This window comes from Alligator sinensis, unplaced genomic scaffold, assembly GCF_000455745.1.
Source record: "Alligator sinensis unplaced genomic scaffold, ASM45574v1 scaffold1309_1, whole genome shotgun sequence".
NCBI lineage: Eukaryota > Metazoa > Chordata > Crocodylia > Alligatoridae > Alligator > Alligator sinensis.
The window spans coordinates 595,017-609,255 of record NW_005842870.1 but is presented as its reverse complement, the minus strand read 5'-3'; the positions used below and the strand labels follow the sequence as shown (position 1 = coordinate 609,255).

The following is a 14,239-nucleotide window of genomic DNA, read 5'->3' as shown; positions in this document are numbered from 1 at the left end:
CCGTGGCATCCGTGGGATGAGGATCCGTGGTCGTGGCAAGATCTGCGAGAGCACATCTTTGTGTTGTGTGGGCAAAGCTGCAAGAAAGAGAGAGTGGATGAGAGGGACCCCAGGACTGTTTCTGAGGGGCCCTGAGCAGACTGTATTCCTTTGAACTTCTAAGCTGGTTTGGACATGATCCCACACAACTGATGCCTGCTCTGTCTGGTATTTCTGGGTTTAGGCTATGGTATCTCAGCTACTGTGGCTGTTTCCAGCTGGATGCACCTGGTTTCAGAGAGGTCAGAAATACTCTAAAGACACTGTGTCTTCTCCCAGCATGTCGCCAGCAAGGACTTTGGGAACTTTTTTTCCATCTGCCCGGTGACTTCTTTTACCATCCCTTAGCTTCGTCCCTTCGGTTGAATATTTCCCCCATTCTCAGTGCAACCTGTGCAGGTCTTTGGTGTTACCAGCCAGGCAGCCACAATTTGGGCTCAGGCAAAGCCCCTCTTTAACACCCAGTGATATTTTTCAAATCCTCTCTAAAATGAGAGTCTAAGAAAGCTGCTGTTCTGAATCCTAAGGCGAAAGCGTTTACTCAGACTTACCGCGTTGAGAAGGAAGCAGAAATGTGGAGAGAGACGATGAGCTGAATGAGGAGGACTGGGACAGGAGAGCTTTTATATGGTGTGGAGCCATTCTGGGGGAAGTGAGGTGCCTGTCAGCAATGCGGACTTCATTCCTGACATGCCGAGATCCCTGTGCATGTGTTGTATCAGTCTTGTTGTAATTACTGTTTGATGCATTTTTATACTCTAATGCTTTCTTGTCCTACCTGACTCACCACAAATGAATCCATACATCAGACCGGGAGTGAGACAGGCACGTAAAGGTCTGTTGTGACACTGAACCCTTCAGTGGCATGTTGCAATGTGAATACCAGAGAGAGAAAATGATTTCCCAAAGGACAACCCATATTACTAAGTCAGTGGAAGGGTGTTTTCCTATGGGAAATGCCAACTCCTCCTGGCATGCTATGTAGTGATGGGGAAGCCTGGGTGCATGGCAGCAGGGCACCCAGCGACACAAGGTTGGAGGTGTGATATACCAGTAGGAGTACCTGCTTCTCAATCTCGTTCTTCATCTACACCAACTCTTTCATTGATATTATAACTAGTCTTCCTAGTGCATTGGACATTATTGTAGCTTCCTCTTTGTTATGCAATGTTTATAGTGGCATTTTTTAAAGATTTTTAGCTTTAGTTAATTAATTAACCCAATTAATAGAATAAAGGAGGTGTGATATACCAGTAGGAGTACCTGCTTCTCAATCTCGTTCTTCATCTACACCAACTCTTTCATTGATATTATAACTAGTCTTCCTAGTGCATTGGACATTATTGTAGCTTCCTCTTTGTTATGCAATGTTTATAGTGGCATTTTTTAAAGATTTTTAGCTTTAGTTAATTAATTAACCCAATTAATAGAATAAAAGACCTGACATTTAAAGATATAAATATGGTGAATGCGGACAGAAGAGGCTTCAGGCAGGTAAGCCACCATCCCAAGGAGATGAATGGAGCGGGCAGGTGTTGGCGTCCTCCTTGTGGCTGTGGCTCTTACTTGGGGCACTGTGGAGGGAACTTGCAGCACTGCTTGATCTGCTGACAGCACTCTCTCACTCTCTCTTGTATCATAGAGATATAGAGAGACTCTGGCTTCTACGAGCAGGGAGCAGAAAGCGGAGCAGCAGCTCGGGCAGAGGAAGGGAATGGGAGTGGCACTCAGCATGGGTGCAGGGAGAAGAGTATTTCTGGCTCTCCTGCCACAAAACTGTGCCCCCACCAAGGTGGCGCATGGTGCCCAGATGCTCAGTATGGAGAACGTGTGCAGGGTCTGGGCTTAGAGGCCGCCGATAGGAAGCTGTGGAGCTGTGTGCCCAAACCTCCCCCTGTCTCAGGAGTTCAGGTTCCTGACTCCCCGTGTTCACTTTTGATCCACTCACTCCCTCCCTCTCCCCATCCCCTTCCCATTTCTCCCCGTGTTGTCCAGTAACCAAGTGGGGCGAGCAGTGGTGTGATAGTGGGGGCTGGGCTCTAGTTTCCTTGTTCCTGCAGAGAGTGAAACCTCAGAGTGGGGGAAGAAGAAGACAAAAGTAAGACCTTCGGAGGGCGATCCCTTGGGAAAGGAAATATAATGCCAGTCCAAAAAACCCTAGACCCGTGTTTGTCTCACCTATTTGTATAAACTCCAGGAGCAACCCTCATGCACTTTAACCAGCTCCTACCCTGGGGGTCTTTAAGAGGAGGTTAGACAAACACCTTGCTGGGGTCGTTTGACCCCAGTACTTTTTCCTGCCATGGCAGGGGATCAGACTTGCTGATCTGCTCAGGTCCCTTCCAACCCTACCAGCTATGAAACTATGAAACCACGGGGCTGTGGAAGAGCTTTGAGGAGGGTCCTTCCCCCCCGTCCTGACTGAAATCCAGTGGTTAGGGCCCTGCATGCTGGGAAGGAAGGTGGGAGGCTTGGTTCTGGTCTCTGTTCCCAGCCACATCTCTGTTTGAACCAGTGCCTGTGGGGTTGGATGAATACCGAGTGTTGTGAGCAAACAAGATGGGGCATGGCTGTCTTGCTCAGCGGGTACATGACTTCCCTTTGAGTGCCAGCTTGGGGCAGTGAGAGCTGGTGCTTAGACTACAAGGAAGGATCGTGGTGTGGACTTGGACAAGGCAGCATGAATTCCTCTGGCATAATGAGAGGGTGGATCACAGTTCGAGGGAGAACTAAAGGGTTTCTGACACTTGGTCTAGCTCTGTCAAATGGTGTATAAAGTTGTGTCTGACCCCTCAAGTGTTGCCCTGATTGCATTTTTGCAATATTTTGTCAGTAGGGTATACATCCAAGGGTCTGAGAAATTAATGTGGAAGTTGAATTTGTTCTGGCCCCTCAACAAAAAAAAGTGTTTTCAGATTCTGGCTTTTCTTTCTGATTTGACACGGGCATGTGTTAAACACATTACTTGCTTCTTTCATCTGAGATGCTGGTTAGGAAACCTTGATCTGAAAGGACCTGATGGTACATCTGTAAGGTTTCAATAGTAGTGTTAAGGAAGGAAAACCTGGCCCTAGTGACTGCAGGGTATTGGGGAATGATTATGTGGTCTGGTCCCTGTTACCAAAAATGAGGAGTCAGTAGTGGCATTATGAGCAGGTGGCTGCTACCCTGTGGTTAGTATTTGGATTTGAAATGCTCTGGTGTGTTGAACATGACCTGGGATGAGCTATTTGTGTGCTCAGCAGCATCCAGGTTGGAAGCATTGTACAATCTGCATAACTGGGAGAAGCTGGGGCAGGGAGAGCTATGAAGTATTATTTCCCCGCCTGGGGACATGAAGATCTGTAGGTGTGAAAGGAGAGGCAGTGAGATGGGGTTTTGTGCAGTCCCTTGGTGTTCAAGCGCTGTTAAAAAGAAGGATTGGAGCCAATGGCAGAAGGCATTTGGGGCAATCTTGCCAGGCCCATATTTGCACATAACGAGGCATGAAGATCCTCCTGAACTAGCACAAGCAGAGGGAAGATTTTGCAGATTGTAAGATTCTTGCAACATGGATGGTGCTGATCACAAAAAAAAGCTCATCCCAGATCAAGCTCAACACACCAGAGCATTTCAAATCCAAATACTAACAAAAGGGTTGCAGCCACACTTCCACTGACTCAGTAATACAGCTTGTCCTTTGGCAAATCATTTTCTATCTCTGTTATTCACATTGCTACATGCCACTGAAGGGTTCAGTGTCACAACAGACCTTTATGTGCCTGCCTCACTCCCGGTCTGATGTACGCATTTATATGCAGTGAATCAGGTAGGAGAAGAAAGCATTAGAGTATAAAAATGCATCAAACACTAATTGCCACAAGACTGATACAACAGATGCACAGGGATCTTGGCATGTCAGGAATGAAGTGCGCATTGCCAACTGGCACCTCACTTCCCGCAGAATGGCTCCACACCATATAAAAGCTCTCCCGTCCCAGTCCTCCTCATTCAGCTCATCGTCTCTCTCCAAGGCAGTAAGTCTGAGTAAACTCTTTCTCCTTAGGATTCAGAGCAGCAGCTTTCTTAGAGTATCTTTTAGAGAACAGGGTATGAAACATATCAGTGGGTGTTAAAGAGGAGCTTTGCCTGAGCCCATGTCTTGGCTGCCTGGCTGCTAACACCAAAGACGTGCAGGATGCACTGATAATGCGGGGAATATTCAACCAAAGGGACAAAGCTGACCTCTCTGAAACCAGCTGCATCCAGCTGGAAACAGCCATAATAGCTGAAAGGCCATAGTCTAAACCCAGAAACACTAGAAAGAGCAGAGAGCAGCTCTGTGGGATCATGTCTAAACTAGCTAACAAGTTCAGAGGAAAGCAATGTCTGCAGGGCACAAACACCCACAGTAGCTGAGATACCATAGCCTAAACCCAGAAATACCAGACAGAGCAGACATCAGTTCTGTGGGATCATGTCCAAACCAGCTTAGAAGTTCAAAGGAATACAGTCTGGTCAGGGCCCCTCAGAAACAGTCCTGGTGTCCCTCTCATCCACTCTCTCTTTCTTGCAGCTTTGCCCACACAACACAAAGATGTGCTCTCGCAGATCTTGCCACGACCACGGATCCTCATCCCACGGATGCCACGGGCATGAATCGTCCTGCCACGGCTCTAGCTCGTCCATTCCCTGCGTCATCGAGAAACCTGTGCCCGTCTGTCCTGTGCAGCCCTGCTGCCCCCCTGTGCAGCAATGCTGCCCACCCATGCAAAAGTGCTGCCCCCCTGTGCAGCAATGCTGCCCACCCATGCAAAAGTGCTGCCCCCCTGTGCAGCAATGCTGCCCACCCAGGCAAAAATGCTGCCCACCGGTGAAGTGCTGTCAGCAGAGCAAGCAGTGCTGCAAGTTCCCTCCACAGTGCCCCAAGTAAGAGCCACAGTGACGAGGGCGCCAAGACCTGCCCGCTCCATTCATCTCCTTGGGATGGTGGCTTACCTGCCAAAAGCCCCTTCTGTCTGCATTCATCATCTCTCATTTGTTTCCTCTTCTCCCATTTACTTTAATTTCTAATTGCCTGGAATATCCTTGGAGACATCACTCCCTGCATGGAGCAAAGTACTCTTATGAGGCACCATGTGTGGAGTGATTTTTGCTCTGTGTGTGTCAGAGTCCTTCTCCTACCTCATTTCCTTTTCCAACCTCAAAATCGACATGCAAATACAATAAAGCTCCTCTTTCCTGAAAGCAGCACTCTCTGGGGGTTTATTTATTTTGACTCTGGTTGTTCCTGTCATCTGTCTCAGCTGGTGTGTCCACAGACTCTAAAAATAATCAAGGAAAGGCTATCAGGGAATAATATCATCCAACTATAATCAGGGAAAACCTAAGCTTTGGGTCAGTGGCATCAACTCACAATGTCACAAATCCTCCCTGCGCTTGTGCTAGTTGAGGAGGATCTTCATGCCTCGATATGTGAAGACAGGGGCCTGGCAAGATTGCCCCAAATGCTTTTGCCATTGGCTCTAATCCTTCTTTTTAACAGCGCTTGAACACCAAGGTACTGCACAAAACCCCATCTCACTGCCTCTTCTTTCACACCTACACACCTGCATCTCCCTGCATCTCACCAACTAGTGAAATAATCTTTCATAGCTCTACCTGCCCCAGCTTCTCCCAGTTATGCAATTGTATGATGCTTCCAACATGGACAGTGCTGAGCACAAAAAATGCTCATCCCAGGTCCCGCTCAACAAACCAGTGCATTTCAAATCCAAATGCTAACCACAGGGATCAGCCACCTGCTCATAATGCCACCACTGACTCCTCATTTTTGGTAACTGGGACCAGACCACAAAATCATTCCCCAATACTCTGCAGTCACTAGGGCCAAGTTTTCCTTTATTGACACTGTGGCGGGCCAGTAGGGGGTGCTCCTGCATTGAGCCGCCCACCTCCCTGCACCCAACCACCTTCCAGGCTCCGAGTGCCTCCCTGGGGTGCCTCACGTCCGGCCAACCCCTTCCCTGGAGCACACCCGCTAGCCTGGGGTTCCCGCTGCCACCATCCAAGGCTCTGGACTCACTTCTGGCACTTGGGGCACTTCCCCAAGTCAGGGGCTTATTAGGAAAGTCTCCCTTAGTCCACAGACCTAAGGGGCCTCCTCGGCATAATTTAGACCCACCCCTCGATAAGTCTCCCACACCGGTCACAAAGGAGCACTTTATTGATTACAGGGGTAGGGTGAAAACAGGGTGAAAGGTAGAGCAATATCAGAGGAATCCCATGGAGCAAACCAGCATGGCTGAGGTAGCTGTTTAAACACGCATCCGAGTTACTGGAAGCTAAATATCTAGTCTGATCTTGAGCAGCTTACTCACACGCATCATCCAGAGGTGGTTGGAGTTTCCTCTGGAGGCAGGTCACTCTTAGAGCATGCGGTGATGAGGAGAGAGCCAGTTTCAGTTTCACCTGGATGACCCCATGGCTAATGGCTGCCTTTCTTCCTGGCCCATGCCTTTTTATCACCTCTCTGACCTCAGCAGCCCGGTCCAATCGAAGCTGCCAATACTGGCCACAAGCCAACCAATCTACCAAGCATCCCCTGCTACCTGGGCCCATGCACAGGTCCGGGCTTTTCCCCCCTGCCCAGGTGACCAGAGCATCGCCTCCCAGGCGCCAGGCTTTTGTCATGTAGACAAGGGAGGGAGATCCCTGCCCTGACGGATTCAACACCAGCCTCTCAGGCTGGCAGAGACAGACCTCTGGAGAGGGGCACAGACGGTGGCATTTCTGCCACAGACACCACTATTGAAACCTTACACATTTACCATCAGGTCCTTGCAGATCAAGCTTTCCTAACCAGCATCTCAGATTAAGCAAGCAAGAAAAGTGTTTAACACATGCCCGTGTCAAATGACACAAAACAAACCCAGAAGGTAAAAACAGCTTTTCTGTTAAGGGGCCAGAACAAATTCAACATTAACATTAATTTCTCAGACCCTTTGCTCTACACCCTACTGGCAAAACATTGCAAAAATGCCATCGGTGCAATGTCTGAGGGGTCAGACACACAACTAATTCCAAAAGAATTACAGACAACTTGACAGAGCCAGGACAAGTGTCAGAAACCCTTTAGTTCTTACTCAAACCGTGATCCACCCCGTCAGCATCCCTGAGCAATTCATGCTGCCTTCCCCAAGTCCACACCACAACCCTTCCTTGTAGTCTAAGCACCAGCTCTCACTGCCCCAAGCCGGCACTCAAAGGGAAGTGATGTACCCGCTGAGCAAGAGATTCATGTCCCCCCCTTGTTTGTTCCCAGCACTCGGTATGCATCCTACCCCACAGGCACTGGTTCAAACAGAGATGTGGCTGGGAACGAGACCAGAACCAAGCCTCGCACCTTCCCACAATGCAGGGCCCTAACCACTAGGCTTCACATTTGGGAAGCGTGCTGTGGACCCTCCTCAAGTCTCTTCCACAGCCCCGTAGTTAATGAGCATGAGGGTTGCTCCTGCAGTTTATACCAACAGGTGAGACAAACACGGGTCTAGGGTGGTTTAGACAGGGATGATCTTTCCTTGCCCCAGGGATCCGCTTCCCAAGGTCTGACTTTTGTCTGCTTCGACCCCCTCTCTGAGGTTTCACTCTCTGCAAGAACAGGGAACCTGGAGCCCAGCCCCCACTATCACACCACTGCTCTCCCCACTTGGTTACTGGACAACACAGGGAGAAATGGGAAGGGGATGGGGAGAGGGAGGGAGTGGATCACAAGTGAACACGGGGAGTCAGGAACTGAACTCCTGAGAGAGGGGGAGGTTTGGGCACACACCTCCATGGCTTCCTATAAAGCGGCCTCTAAGCCCAGACCTGACCATCTGGGCACCATGCTCCACCTCGGTGGAGGCAGAGCTTGGTGACAGGAGAGCCAGAAATCCTCCCTGCACCCACCCTGAGTGCCACTCTCATCCCCTTCCTCTGCCCGCACTGCTACTCTGCTTTCTGCTCCCTCCTTCTACAAGCTAGAGCCATAGCACATGAGGGCTCGAGGGGACCACAAAACCATGAAGAACCGTCTGAGACTGAAAAGGAAAGAACACGAGACTCAGGTGGACATGGGCTCGGGATAAGGAAGCACTCTCTCTCTCCCTACGTGTTATTGGGGGGATTGCATTTATATCTTTAAATGTCAGGTCTCTTAGTTTATTAATTCGTTTAATTAATTAATGCTGAAAAAGCTTTTAAAAAATGCCACGATAAACATTACATAACAAAGAGGAAGCTACATTAAACTGAAACGCACTAGTAAGACAAGTTATAATATCAGTGAAAGAATTTGGGAACATGAAGAACGAGACTGAGAAGCAGGTCCTCTTACTTCTATAGCACATCTCCAGCATTGTCTCCCTGGGTGCCCCGCAGTCATGCACCCACGCGTCCCCATCACAACATAGCATGCCAGCAGGAGTTGGCATTTCCCTTTGGAAAACACACCTCCACTGACTCAGTGATACGGGTTGTCCTTTGGGAAATCATTTTCTCTCTCTGGTATTCACATTGCTACATGCCACCGAAGGGTTCAGTGTCACAATAGAAATTGCAGCGCCTGCCTCAATCCCGGTCTGATGTATGCATTCATTTGCAGTGAGTCAGGTAGGACAAGACAGTATCACAGTATAAAAATGTATCAAACAGTAGTTGTGATGAGAGTGATACAACAGATGCACAGGGATCTCGAAATGTCAGGAATGAAGTCCGCATTGCCGACAGGCACCTCACTTCCTGCAGAATGGCTCCACACCATATAAAAGCTCTCCCGTCCCAGTCCTCCTCATCCAACTCATAGTTTCTCTCCGCATTTCTCCTTCCTCCTGAACGGGGTAAGTCTGAGTAAACTCTTTCTCCTTAGGATTCAGAGCAGCAGCTTTCTTAGAGTATCTTTTAGAGAACAGGGTATGAAAAATATCAGTGGGTGTTAAAGAGGGGCTTTGCCTGAGCCCGATTTGTGACTGCCTGGCTGGTAACACCAAATACCTGGACAGGATGCACTGACAATGGGGGGAATTTTGTATCAAAGGGACAAAGCTGAAGGATGATAAAATAAGTCACTAGGGAGACGGGGAAAAAAGCACCTAAAGTCCTTGCTGGCAACATGCTGGGAGAAGATACAGTGTCTTGGGGGTGTTATTGATCTCTCTGAAACCAGATGCATCCAGCTGGAAACAGCCACAATAGCTAAGAGACCATAGCCTAAACCCAGAAATACCAGACAGAGCAGACAGCAGCTCTGTGGGTTCATGTCTAAACCAGGTTACAAGTTCAGAGGAAAACAGTGTCCCCACGGACTGTACAGAAACACAGGAGGGAAACATGATGATCAGTGTGCTCAGAGACCCTCAGAAACACAGGAAGGAAATGTAAGCATCGCCCTGGGGTCCCTCTCATCCACTCTCTCTTTCTTGCAGCTTTGCCTACACAACACAAAGATGTGCTCTCGCAGATCTTGCCACGACCATGGATCCTCATCGCACGGATGCCACGGACATGAATCGTCCTGCCACGGCGCTAGCTCATCCATTCCCTGCATCATCGAGAAACCTGTGCCCGTCTGTCCCGTGCAGCCCTGCTGCCCCCCTGTGCAGCAATGGTGCCCACCCATGCAGAAGTGCTGCCCCCCGGTGCAGCAATGCTGCCCACCCATGCAAAAGTGCTGCCCACCGGTGCAGCAATGCTGCCCACCCATGCAAAAGTGCTGCCCACCCGTGAAGTGCTGTCAGCAGAGCAAGCAGTGCTGCAAGTTCCCTCCACAGTGCCCCAAGTAAGAGCCACAGCGACGAGGAGGACACCAAGGCCTGCCCGCTCCATTCATCTCCTTGGGATGGTGGCTTACCTGCCTAAAGCCTTTTCTGTCTGCATTCATCATTGTCATTTGTTTCCTCTTTTCCCGTTTACTTTCATCACTAAATGCCTATAACATGCTTGGAGACATCATCCCTGCATGTTGTGAAGTATTCTTACGATGCATAATGTGTGGAGTGATTTTTGCTCAGTGTGTGTCAGAGTCCTCCTCCTACCTCACTTCCTTTTTCAGTCACAAATTCAAGATGCAAATACAATAAAGCTCCTCTTTCCTGAAAGCAGCACTCTCTGAGGATTTATTGACTTTACACTCTGGTCATTCCTGTCCTCTTTCTCGGCTTGTGCATTGGCTACAAAGGACCAACTCAAGGGATCATAATGAAATCTAGTTTATTGGACAGGATGTGAAGTTACCAATAAAGTCATAAATGCACACTTTGAGTTATGGGTGGTACTGGTCACCTTAACACATGCACACACATGCACTCACTCATTCAAGCCCACGTAGTATAGTGTATGGTGGCTGCTGTAAGGATTGTGGGAGCACTGGTGTGAGTACATCTACGTAGCTGAGGTCCTGGAGTCTGCTGTTGATGGTCAGCTTCCTTCAAGGCGATATCTTCTCCAGAAGGGGGTCACCTGCTTGTCCTTCCACTTCGGTAACTCAGGTGCTAGATGAGATGGTGCCACTGAGTGTCACCCTTCAGTGCCTTTTATCACTTTCTGGAAGACTTGTGTGATCCCCCAGCATGATCTTGGCTACCCAATACAGAGGTCGCTGTACACCAGGGTTCTTGCATAGTCCCTGACAATGTTAGTCACAGGGCTCTCTGCTTCCTGGTACCTGATGTTTCCACAGTCCATCTCACTGCTGGGTATTAGGCGCCCCTGGAGGGACACGTGGAGTCTGGCAGGTGGACGGGCGTAGTGAGGTGGGAGGCTCAATGCAGGAGCTCCCCCTACTGGCCCGCCACACCTGTGTTCTCTGGCATGGCTGTGGCTCCGCTTCCAAACATGCCGGACAACTGACTTTTCCGGCCGAACCTCCCCAGCAGTCCTCTGCTCCCGGGGCCTGGGCTTCCTCTTCAACCTCCTCTCCCCATGCTCAGGACTGATGCTGCCTCTCCGGCTGCTCTTTGAGCAGCCCGCGCTTCTCTGAAGCCCCCGCTCCCCCTGCCACCCCCCGGGGCTCACCGATTCACAGGCTCAAGCAGCTCTGCAACTGATGAGCCTGCATTGGCATTTTCCCACAGGTGGCACTCCTCTTCACCCCCGCGATGAGTACTGGGGTGCATCGGGCAGGGTTTTGCAACATATTGGGGAAGGCTTTCACCTCCCCTTTCGCAGTCCACCCTTGACATATTGATTTAATGGCTGTATTGTCAGGGGTTACAGGAATAGTCAATAGGGTGAGTGCTCAGTTCCAAGAATCAGTTCTTTACTTTGATTAGCTTAAAATGGATTTCCTTTGCTTGGCTATTGTCTACTGATGATCATCATTCACTCGCATTCACTCAGCAGATTATATCACTTTACAATTACAATTACAATGCAGTTTTAACAATGGTCCCAGGTGTAACTTCATTCTACAGGAAGTACATTCCTTAAGAGTTTAAAAGTATAAAATATAAAATACAAAATGCATTTGTAAAGACGAGACAGATGAAATATGAAAATGCGCTGTGAGAAATATATTAAAATGCAATGTGAGGTACCGAGGATCAACAGCAACTGGGGACAGTGAGTTAGCTTAGCACAGGATATACTTACAATCTTTACAATAGATATTTTAGTTTTTTTCTTTTCTTTAGTGACACTGAACTTAATTGATATGTAGATGTAGTTTCTAGGTTTCTTCTACAGAAAGCCACTTCAGCTTTCTGGCTTGCTCTGAGCCTTGCCACCCCCATGCAATGACTGTGCTAGGTTTCTGCCAATACTGAGCAGGAAAAGAAATGCACAAAATGGTGGGGGGGGGAGTGGGGGAGGGGCTGGGAGGCAGGGAAAGGGTGTTGCAGGCAAGAACAGGCTTCTCTTATATCAATGTTCAGAAGGGTAATGTACAAAGGGGACGTTCTGCTACATGTGTGTCCGTAGATTGTACAATATAATTTAAGGATTAAATATCAGGGAATAATATAATCCTACTATAATCAGGAAAAACAGTGGTTTTGGGTAAGTGGCAGCAACTCACAATGTCACAAGTCCTCCCTCCACTTGTGCTAGTTGAGGAGACCTTCATGCCTCGATATGTGCCAATAAGGGCCTGGCAAGATTGCCCCAAATGCCTTTCTCCATTGACTCCAATCCTTCTTTTTAACAGCACTTGAACACCAAGGTGCTGCACAAAACCCCATCTCACTGCCTCTTCTTTCACACCTACAGATCTTCATCTCCCTGCATCTCACCAGCCCGGGAATTAATACTTCACAGCTCTCCCCGCCCCAGCTTCTCCCACTTATGCAGATTGTATGATGCTTGCAACATGGACAGTGCTGAGCACAAAAATAGCTCATCCCAGGCCATGCTCAACACACCAAAGCAGTTCATAGGCAAATACTACCAGGTGAGTAACAGCCACCAGCTCATAATGCTACCACTGACTCCTCATATTTGGTAACTGGGACTGGAGCACAAAATTCATTCCCAAATACCCTGCAGTCACCACACCCAGGTTTTCCTTCCTTGACACCACTATTAAAACCTTAGAAACTGACCATCGGGTCCTTCCACATCAAGCTTTCCTAACCAGCATCTCAGATGAAGCAAGCGAGAAACGGGTTCAATAAAGGGCAAAGCCAGAATCTAAAACACCTTTTTTGTTGAGGGGCCAGAACAAATTCAACTTTCACATTAATTTCTCAGACCCTTGGCTCTATACCCTGCTGGCAAAATATTGCAAAAATGCAATCAGTGTGGGTTCAGGCACACAACTATTTCAAGAACAATTATACACCATATGACAGAGCCAGGCCAAGTGTCAGGAACTCTTTAGCTCTCCTTCAAACTGTGATCCACCCCCTCAGCATCCCTGAGGAATTCATGCTGCCTTCCCCAAGTCCACGCCGCAATCCTTCCTTGTAGTCTAAATGCCAGCTCTCACTGCCCCAAGCCGGCTCTCAAAGGGAAGTCACGTACCCACTGAGCAAGACAGCCATGCCCCCTCTTGTTTGTTCACAACGCTCAGTATGCATCGTACCCCACAGGCACTGGTTCAAACAGAGATCAGGATGGGAACAGAGACCAGAACCAAGCCTCCCACCTTCCCACCTTGCAGGGCCCTAACCACTACGCTTCACAGTCAGGAAGGGTGGGGTGGAACCACCTTAAGGCTCTTCCACAGCCCCGTGGTTAATGTACATGAGGTTTGCTCCTGGAGTTTGCATAAATAGGTGAGACAAGCACAGTTCTAGGCTTTTTGGACAAGGATGATCTTTCCTTTTGTCAAGGATCCATTTCCCAACATCTGACTTTTCATAGATTGCATAGATTTTACAGACATTAGGGCTGGAAGGGACCTCGGAAGATCATCAAGTCCGGCTCCCCACCCGAGGGGCAGGAAGTCAGCTGGGGTCATAGGATCCCAGAAACATAAGCATTCAATTTTCTCTTGAAGGTGTTCAATGTAGGTGCTTGAACCACCTCCAAAGGCAGGCTGTTCCAGACCTTGGGGGCTTGGAGAGTAAAGAAATTCTTCCTTATGTCCAGCCTGCAATGGTCTAGCAGTAGTTTATAACCGTTTGACCTCGTCATCCTTCGGGGCGCTCTGGTGAACAAACACTCCCCCAGGTACTGGTGGTCACCCCTGATAAACTTATAGGTGGCCATCTGCTTTTGTCTGCATTGATCCCCTCTCTGAGCCCCGCCCTAACACACCACTGCTCTCCCCACTTGGTTACTGGACAACAAGGGGAGAAATGGGAAGGGGATGGGGAGAGGGAGGGAGTGGATCACAAGTGAACAGGGGGAGTCAGGAACCTGAACTCCAGAGACAGGGGGAGGTTTGGGCACACACCTCCATGGCTTCCTATAAGTGGCCTCTAAGCCAGACCCTGCACACGTTCTCCTTATGGAGCATCTGGGCACCATGCACCACCTCGGTGGGGAAACAGTTCTGTGGCAGGAGAGCCAGAAATCCTCCCTGCATCCACCCTGAGTGCCACTCTCATCCCCTTCCTCTGCCCGAGCTGCTGCTCTGCCTTCTGCTCCCTGCTCATAGAAGCCAGAGCCATGGCACATGAGGTCTGGAAGGTGTGGCGGGCCAGTAGGGGGCGCTCCTGCGTTGAGCCGCCCACCTCCCTGCTCCCGACCACCTTCCAGGCTCCGAGTGCCTCCCTTAGGGTGCCTCCCGTCCGGCCGA

At 49.3% G+C, this 14,239-nt stretch overlaps 1 long non-coding RNA gene across 1 annotated transcript; it reads left to right on the top strand.

Moving 5' to 3' along the window:
• The first annotated feature begins 8,733 nt into the window (after positions 1–8,733).
• On the top strand, positions 8,734–10,157 carry LOC106722917. The gene is made up of 2 exons (XR_001358929.1): positions 8,734–8,900; positions 9,486–10,157. It is a non-coding gene; the product is annotated as an uncharacterized LOC106722917 (long non-coding RNA).
• The last annotated feature ends 4,082 nt before the right edge of the window (positions 10,158–14,239 follow it).